At 43.7% G+C, this 9,907-nt stretch overlaps 1 pseudogene; it reads left to right on the forward strand.

Annotated features, from left to right (window-relative positions):
* LOC100952372 overlaps positions 1-1,938 on the forward strand; it is a 4,569-nt pseudogene extending 2,631 nt beyond the window's left edge.
* Positions 1,939-9,907: the final 7,969 nt, after the last annotated feature.

Here is a 9,907-nt window from a genome sequence, read left to right on the forward strand (position 1 = left end):
CCGGGCCCAGAGGCCGAGGACTTTGAGCGCAGCTCGCACTGGTCGGAGCTGTGCTGGCGGCAGAACGAGCAGCGGCGCCTGGGCCTCTACTGCGACATCACCTTGTGCTTCGGCGGGGCCGGAGGCCCGGAGTTCCGGGCCCACCGCTCGGTGCTGGCCGCCGCCACCAAGTACTTCAGGGCCCTGCTCTCGGGCCAGTTTGCCGAGTCCCGCTCGGGCCGGGTGGAGATGCGCGACTGGCGCTGCGAGCCGGGGCCCGAACCCGCCACGGTGGAGGCCGTGATCCAGTACATGTACACCGGGCGCATCCGCCTCAGCACCGCCAGCGTGCACGAGGTGCTGGAGCTGGCCGACAGGTTTTTATTAACTCGTTTAAAAGAATTTTGTGGCGAATTTCTCAAGAAAAGACTTCATCTCTCAAATTGTGTAGCCATTCATAGCTTAGCTCACATGTACAACCTAAGCCAGCTTGCTCTGAAAGCTGTCGATATGATACGGAGAAATTTCCACCGAGTCATTCAGGATGAAAAATTTTATGCTTTACCTTTCCATTTCGTTCGAGACTGGCTTTCAGACTTGGAAATCACGGTTGATTCTGAAGAGGCTCTCTTTGAAACAGTTTTGAAGTGGGTTCAGAGAAATGCTGAAGAGAGAGAGAGATATTTTGAAGAACTTTTTAAATTGCTCAGGTTGTCCCAGATGAAACCTACCTACCTTACTTGGCGTGTCAAACCGGAGAGGCTGGTAGCCGATAATGAAGTTTGTGTCAAGTTGGTGGCTGAGGCAGTGGAGAGACATGCCCTGAGAGCTGAGAATGTACAATCTGTCACCTTCCAGCCTCCTGCTTCTTATGTCTCATCATTACCTCGTTTTGGGCAAAACATGGACGTGATCATGGTTATTGGGGGTGTGTCAGAAGGAGGGGACTATTTAAGTGAATGTGTGGGATATTTTGTTGATGAGGACAGATGGGTAAACCTGCCCCATATTCATAATCACCTTGATGGACATGCTGTTGCAGTAACAGAATCTTACGTGTATGTTGCTGGATCGAGGGAACCAGGGTTTGCTAAAACTGTAGAAAGGTATAACCCAAATTTGAATACATGGCAACAAGTTTCTAGTCTGATGACAGGAAAGCATTCTTTTGGACTGACAGAAGTCAAAGGGAAGCTCTATAGCATTGGAGGACACGGCAACTTTAGTCCTGGCTTTAAAGATGTGACTGTTTATAATCCTGAGCTTGATAAATGGTACAACTTGGAATCTGCACCAAAGATTCTTCGAGATGTCAAAGCACTAGCCGTTGAAGACCGCTTTGTGTACATTGCCGCCCGCACTCCTGTGAACCCGGACACTGAAGATGAATTAACAGCTGTAATTACTTGCTATGATACAGGGACTCGACAGTGGCAAGATGTAGCGTCTTTGCCACTTATTGACAATTACTGCTTTTTCCAAATGTCGGTGGTCAACTCAAACTTTTATCAGACAGCATCATGCTGTCCAAAGAGTTATTCTTTAGAAAATGAAGAGGCAGTAAGAAAAATTGCCAGTCCAGCATCTGATGAGATCCTTGAAAGCCTGCCTCCAGAAGTCCTTAGCATCGAAGGAGCAGCCATTTGCTATTACAAAGATGACATCTTCATTATTGGAGGCTGGAAAAACAGTGCTGATATTGACAAACAGTATCGGAAAGAAGCCTATCGATACTGTGCTGAGAGAAAGAGGTGGATGCTTCTTCCTCCCATGCCACAACCTCGTTGTAGAGCCACTGCTTGTCATGTGAGGATCCCATACCGGTACTTGCATGGCACACAGAGATATCCTAGACCTCAAAACCTAATGTGGCAGAAAGGCTGCATCAGACAGATTCAAGAAAGACATCGGCACACCGTAAACATGCGGAGAGTCGCCTGCTTTCCGATCAAATGCTAGGTTCTCTAAGACATGCAGCTTAAGACTGTTATACCTGTCTCTTGAAGTTGAAGATACACAGACTGTTACTTGAAAACTATGTTGATAACTTATTTTCTACCTGAACTGATTATAACCCTCAGAAAGGAAGTATAGTTAAAAACCGAAGAATGGGAAATTCAGTTCAAGATGTGATAATTTTTGTTAGTTTTCAGTCTTTATCTGTCTTTGGTTTGTGTGTATTTGCTAGCTAAATAAGATCTTATTAAAGACAAGTGGAAAAAAAAAAGAAAGATATGCTTCCAGAGTGAAAAAATTCAAAGTTTGTGAACAGACTGGTTGCTGGCAAGCCATAGGGGTGATGGATTGACAGGCTAGGGAGATATTGTCAATAACATTAAAGTAATTCTTGGTCAAGGTGGGTTCACAAAAGAAGGAGAGGGAGCCCAGCCAGGAATTTGTGTCCATTTAAGCATATGAAAGAAAATTAAAAGGAGATTCTCTAGTGCCCACACATTCTGTAGTAGCAACTATCATCAAGTTGATATTCAGGACAAAAAGGGCGAAAACAAACCATTGGTGATTTTTAGCAAAGAAAGTTGTAGAGAGGGAGTGAAAAGTTAGTAACGAAGCAATGTATGGAGGGGCAAGCAATGATTGTTTTCCAACTGTAGGTGATAAAATGCGTATCTAAGAGGTATGTCTGCCCTTCATGCAGTGCATATATCAGGAAAATGGAGACAAAGGGAGAGTCACAGGGGAGAAAAAGCCAGAAAGCGGTAGCTGTATGCCAAGTGGAAGCCATTGTGGGCAACTGAACAGATAATAGAGGGAAGTAGGGAGCGCAGAGAAAAGCAAAGTGATATAAAATAGAATGATAAGCTCAGTGAAGGGAGGGGGATAAAACTACAGGAGAGAATGAGATAAATAAATCCCTTGCAAAGAAGACTTTAGCAGGTGCACAGAGTCTGGGAAGAAATTATCTCAGGAGCTAGAGTATTTGGGGAGTCTTGGAACTCCAAATTTGTGAAAAATGCAGTGTTGGTATCAAACAATCCATGTCTGAAGCTATAGTGCTAATAATAAAAGCAGTTACCATTTATTGCGTCCTTTCTAAGTGTCAAGCGCAGCCTAAGGTACATTAAGTGTCTATCTCACTGAGCTCATGGTGATAAAATCAAAGTAATAGCAAATAGTAAATAAGAGCTACAGTTAATAGTGTTTGCTATGTGCCAGGTCCTGGTTTAAAAGCTTTACATGTCTCAGCTCATTTATGGCTCATGCCAGCCCTATCTGCCATGGCATCTTCACCTTTCTGTGCCTTGGTTTCTTCACCTGTAAATCGAGACACTCTTAGAAGAGCATCTAGGTACAGTAGCCTAAGAGGTCAAGTGGGGCAAGAATGAATGTTACCCATTTGCAGGCAGGGTCAGTCCCCCCTCATTGGCTTTTCTGAGAAAGAGCTTCACATTTGGGCAGGAGGAAGGGGCCGAGAACTTGGGAGGGACGGAAAAGAGCAGGGGGATGGCAGCTGTGACTGCCAGTCCAATCTAGAAATGCCACTCCTCGGCCCTCCATGTAGGTCATGGCTCCTCAGCTGTGCCGAAGGAGGCAGAGGCACAGTGAAGTCGAAAGACTGCCTTACACTTGCATGGAAATGTTAATAGTAGGCAGAACTAGAACTTGGGTTACCTTACTCCCCAGAACGTGACAGGATTTTTAACCAGTGGACAATGCTGAGCCACGGGGCAGGGTAAGCACATTTGAAAACAGAAAGCAAAGGTCAGAACAGAGCAAGGGGAGAGCAGTAAATATGTCCGGAGAGCTTAGTGAGAGGTAAAAGTTTAAAAGATGACAGTTAGGTTTCCACAATAGTGAAAAGACAGTTCAATGCCAGAGGTCCTGGAACCTGTGGTGTTTTTACATTGACCTACTATTTTCTTAGGAGCCAGGGAAGAGTCAGCATGATTGTAGACTTTTCTAGAAGTGAGCAGGTTTCCTCTTATCTCTTCTGACATCTACATTCTCAGGTTGGAAAGCTTATATCTTGCCGTATTTCTTTTTTTGTAACCCAGAACAAACTTCTCTAACTTTAGCCTGACTCCCTTGGTCTCCTGGGTCAGTGCATCAATCTGCTTGCTTCCTATCACACCCCCCATTAATGCTGTGATGCTCCTTTGTAACAAGGGATCAAGAACTGTACCTTCCCTTCCAAATGTAGCATCATTTATTGTGCCCTGATGCAAAAATAGCTTCCTTGGGTTTAAAACTGGCCATGATTCTCTTATTTGCCATGTTTTTGTTACTGTTAAAGGATGGGGGAGGAAACCTGTTTGTCTCTGAAAATCAGTCAGTTCATTGATTCCTCAAACCAAGAGAGGTGTGAGCAGGTCATGAAGCCCAGGCCCCTGCCTCTGAGCGGAGATTCCTTTATTCCAAGCTTACTGAGCCCACACTTTTGCAGCAACACTTGTTTTATGCAGGGTCAATAGTTGGGATTAAGCTTCCTATTTTCCCCTAAACGTTTATCCTAATGGTTTCTCTCACTCTACAACTGTCATAACGTCTCCATTTCTTGTTGTTATGGAAGTATAGAAAACAGACTCCTTCCACAGGTGAGAGCATCAGATACCATAGACTTGTCTCAAATGACAGGATTTCCTTCTTCTTCTTTTTATTTTTTAAAGCTAACTAGTATTCTATTGCATATACATCCACTATATTTTCTATTTTCTTTTTTTTCCAGAGACAGAGTCTCACTTTATCACCCTTGGTAGAGTGCTGTAGCGTCACAGCTCATAGCAACCTCCAGCTCTTGGGCTTAGGTGATTCTCTTGCCTCAGCCTCCCAAGTAGCTGGGACTACAGGTGCCTGCCACAATGCCCGGCTATTTTTTGTTGTAGTTTGGCCGGGCTCAAACCCACCACCTTTCGTATATGGGGCTGCCACTCTACCCACTGAGCCACAGGCGATGCCCCACTATCTTTTCTTTATCCACCCACCCATGATGGACTGTGGTTGATTCCATATCCTGACTCTTGTGAACAGCACTGTCATGAACACAGAAGTGCAGATATCTCTTTGATATACTGATTTCATCATTTCCTTTGGATATATATCCCGTGTTGGATCATGCGGTAATTCTGTTTTTAATTTTTTTGAGGAACATCCATACTGTTTTCCATAAGGGCTGTGCTAATTTAAGGGATTAAATTATTGCATTATTGATCTGGAAGATTATTTTAAGGATGAAAATTTGACAATTTCTTTCTTTTGAATCCCTTTTTATGGTTTTCACCTTTGATTTTAGCCTTTGAAAACTAGCCATTAGTCAATGTTAAAATCTATCCATTGAATTTATTCTGCTTAATTCAAGGTTCAAGCAGGATTCTCTAGAATAATAGCCTAGCTGCCTCTAAGGCTTCTGAGAAGGCTTACTCTCTGCTTTCACTGAGAATGTGGAAAGAAATTGTGTTTAGAAAGAATTGGCAGATTATTAAGTAGCCTTATCTCAGCTCGACATCTCTCTGTAAATAAGTCAAGGCTCACAGTCACCCTGTGCAAGTGCTGGAAATTTTCGAGGACTTAAAATAGAAAAAAGCTTTGAAGAAACTCATCTTCCTAATGGAAAAAAAGAAACACACAAGAAAAATGACTGTTGGTTTATTTATATATAGCCCAGGCTTCAGCATGTGACAAAAGCGATTATCATTGATTTACAATTCTCTTTAGAAACTACCTGTATGTGACATTTTAAAGGAAGCTAAAGATTAAAGGAGCTGACGAGATGACCACAGCCCACGACCTTTCTCAGAAAGGCTCCATGGCTGTGCTTCTGCCCCCACTGTCCTTGGTACCTCTTTACACATCACATAGGCTTGTTCTCCATTAATACCAACTAAACCAGTGGTTTGTCCAAGTGATCCGAACGACAGCATGAGAGTAGCCAGAAACATGGTATGTAGAAAAATGGCCCATGTTATATTCTTTACTTTTACTAATGTGTAACAACATTCCCCCTCCCTCCAAATTTACGGATTCTATTTAATTCTACAAATAGTCCATGGGCCATAGAGCAGGTTAATGAATGAGATTTTTCACTTGTGTGTGTGTGTGTGTGAGAGAGAGAGAGACAGAGAGAGAGAGACTTCCCTCTTGTTAAGACTGTAGCAGTGACACATCTCATACTATTTGAAAACACCGAACCCAAGGATATATGTCAAAATGTTCTTGTGTACTATGTTGTGATAAAAGATGGGCATCCAGGCCCGTTGATTACCATATTATAGTGTTCAAGTGAATCTTGGGTCGATACAAGCTCCTCAAAATCCTATTAATTTTCAAAGTAACTATTATTTAAGCTCATGAGCTACTTTGCCCTCACACCTTGGCACTGGCAGCACAAAGTTTGCAGTTTTCAGAGCTATCTCATTCCTCTTGCCTGTGGCACCAGCTGCCCTGTAATTGAGAAGTCAGGTGAGTTCTTATGTGAAAGTCAAGTCTCTGTACACACTTTCCCGGGAGAATGCTTCCCTGATGCTCTCCAGTTGGAAACAGCCCGGAGTTGCTGGCAGTGTTGCTCCTGAGCTCAGAGTATCCAGGGCAGCTTCTGATTATATATGCTAATCCGGCACCAAGTTATTTGCCTGGAGATGTCCCATCTAAGGTGTAGGGCGGCCAGGTGCTAGGAAGGGGCTCAGTCAACCCCCAGGTGCTGCTGCTTCCACAGGTGGGAGTATTAGAGTCAGACACTGCCTTTGTTCTATTTCCCTCACTGAGTTCTAAAATGGGTAATCACAGTGAGATGGGGGTCAAAGCAGTCAAACAAAGGGACTCTGAGGTTGGCCTGCAATGTGAAAACTGTCAATTACCCTATTTTATGTCCTACCTACATTTCTAGTAGCAGGGTCTTCGTTTCCATTAGGACAATTTGGTACAATGCTGCATGTTCTAATCCTTTTACCATCTTATCTGAGCAAGAGAAATGAGTACAAATGAAAGGGGAGGAGGAATCAGGGTGGAGGGAAGGAAGAAATGGAGACAAAAGGGAAGGAAGAGAATCATTTCAAAGGGTGGTTTTTAACTGATGACTTTATAATTTATGAAAAGTGAATGTAACTTTGTAATGAGAGTGGGTCAGTGCTGTACAAGGAAGGTGAAGTGAGTCCGAAGTGACCTGCTTTTAAAAACCTTGTCTTATTTTGAGAATCTTAGTCTGCGAACAAGGAAGTCACTTGGAAATTCTGTGTAATTTCTCTGTGGAGTGCTGAGCATGGCTCAAAGAGGAGAGGGCTCAGGGTGCAGAATATCAGGATCACAGCCCTTCACACCAACTGGCTGTGCCATTTCTCAGCAGGGGTGCCAGTAAGGCAGGGGGACTAACCCTTCCAGTGTGAGCTAACACTCAAGGTCTTAGAGAACACTTTGTATAGATCTTTGCTGCTGCATAACAAATTATCACAAATGTAGCAGCTTGAAGCTAGGCACATTTATCACTGTAGTTTCCATAGGTCAGGAGTTTGGGCACAACTTAACTGCCTCTGAGCAGTCTCACGAGACTGAAAGAAAGGTGTCAGTCAGGCTGTGTTGTCATCTGGAGGCTCCACTGGGGAAGAATCTGTTTCTGCATCCATTCAGGTTGTTGGCAGAAGTCATTTCCTTGAGGCTGTATGGCAGAGAGCCTTTGCTCTTTGTGGGCTGGAGGTTACAGGCCACTCACAGGCTTTTGCAGTGTTTTACTTACTTCACTGAGTCTTCAAGAAGCCGTCTGGCTCTAGTCTACTAGCACAGAGTCTTCTTAACACATTGTAATCACTGGAGGGCTTGCCATCACCTTTGTCATCTTCTCTTGGTTAGAAGGAAGCCACAGGTCCCACCCATACTTAAAGGGAGGAGATTAGATGGTCACACTCATCACTCTGATCTTATTGGAATTCTCTCCCAGACCAGGTGAATCTGGGTTCAACTGGGTGACCAACCCAGCATCCCAGCTTGCCCAGGACTATTCTGGTTTTAGGACTAAAAGTCCAACATTCCAAGCAACTACTTAGTGCCAGGCAAACTAGGACGGTTTGCTATCATAAGCAGATCACAAACCTTCTTTAATTTCTCTTTGACCAATATTAGGGATGAAAATGAAACCTAAGAGATTGCATCCAGGGCTGGCCAAACAGCTCTCTGAGGAGTGCTTTGAGGGCCACTGAGTGGAAGGAGATGGTGAGGGGATGCCCACTGGAGGGCTCTTCAGCTCCCTGCCACTGTTCTACCACCAAGCAAACCAGCTCCTGGCTTGCTCATGTGCGCATTCATGGCGTGAAGTATGGTTTCCAGAGTCACAAGTTGATTCCTTAACACTCTAATTTCACATATAAAAAGCCAAGGTCTGCAAAAAATGTTTCAAGTAGAATGCAGCCTCTTGACTCATAAACCAGAGCTCTGCTACAGCCCCATGCAGAGGAGCTGAACATTTGATCACCTGATTGGGTGCACTGCCTCTGGTGCTGAGGCAGTGACGGAGGATGTCTGGAATTTCGTTGTTGTTTGTTTTTATTTTTTGAAAAAACAGAGTGAATCCTACCTATAGGGAATTTCCATATTGGGGCAGACCTACACTGAGGCTGGGACATACTCAGCTTGAGACCTTTCTCTGAATTGACCTGTTACTGAGGGGTGATTTCAGCTATCTGGAAACAGGTAGCTTCATCTTACATGTTATTTCCAAACAACGTGGTGACAAGTTGAGCCCATGTTTGAGCACACAGCTTACGTCTCTGACAGGGACTTTTCTGTATTTTGCAAAAACACAAACCAGTATTTAAAGCACCGGAGATAGAATTCATAAGCACTGAGGGAGGGCAAAGTTACACAACTGGTGAAAAGTACAAGTGCGAGGCAAGGTTAATGTGCCCAAGCAGAGTGATGGTTTCAGACCACGTAAGGGAAGGCGGTCCGATTTACTGATCAGCAGCACGCTGCCTGCTGCAGCCAGCTCTGTCTAACAAACCAGTCAAACCAAATAGCAGCTTTATACCTATAAGGCAGGAGAAAAGTCTAGGGCAATAACTCCTCCACCTGCCCAGGCAGTCAGATTCCTGTCATTTGACACCATGCCATCTAGGTTGGCTGATAAATAGTTCTTATATCTGGGAATGCTAATGTCAGAGCAGTTTGATTTGCTTTAGCACCATTTCCTCATTAACCCCCAACTGAACCTGGATAGTTCCAATTAGGGTGGTGAACATAATGTCTCCAAGGTGTGAAGCTATTTGTCCAAGGTGACTTGGTAGGAGAGCTTTGCACATAGGTCTTAGTTCTCCCAAGTCTTAGATGGCTTGAATGCCAGTCTGAAAAGTAACCTGACTAGCCAGAACAGCTTTGGGATTTTAGTTAAAAAAAAAAAATTAGTTACAAAAGGCATCAGGCAACTTTGTAGTCCGAGTGCATTGCTGGGTCATATGGTATCCTGCAGAGCTGTTAAAACTCTAGGTGCCAACTTCTCTCGCAAGATGTTGAAATGACCACAGATGCCTATTCTTCATGAGATCTCATTAAAAGGAAACAACATGTATAAACCCACATCAAAAAGACAATGAAAGGGAGAAACAGAAACAGACAAGAGAGTCTGACAATTGTTTGGAAGAGAGAAAGTGGATGTAGGAGTAACAATTGATGAAGCAGGGCGCAGAAAGCCGTTGACTAGGGCTGTGCTATGAAAAAGAAGACAATCAGCCTGCTAGAGCCCCAGAGAGACAGGGGAAGGCACAGGGAGCCTTCATCTCACCAGGTAACAGCATTTCAGGGAATAAGCAGAGAAATTAAAACATTTATAAATACATTCAGAAAAATTAGACGCTATGTTGCCTCTAAAAATGAGAAAAAGATGCATGAAAGAAACATCCTTATTTTTAAAATCTGAAAATATTATGGCTAAAATAAAAATCTCTATAGAAAGCTCAATAGATAAAAGTGAAGACATCTTTTGGAGGAAGTT

Source organism: Otolemur garnettii, unplaced genomic scaffold (genome assembly GCF_000181295.1).
Source record: "Otolemur garnettii isolate 467f Iridium unplaced genomic scaffold, OtoGar3 scaffold00229, whole genome shotgun sequence".
NCBI classification, from domain to species: domain Eukaryota; kingdom Metazoa; phylum Chordata; class Mammalia; order Primates; family Galagidae; genus Otolemur; species Otolemur garnettii.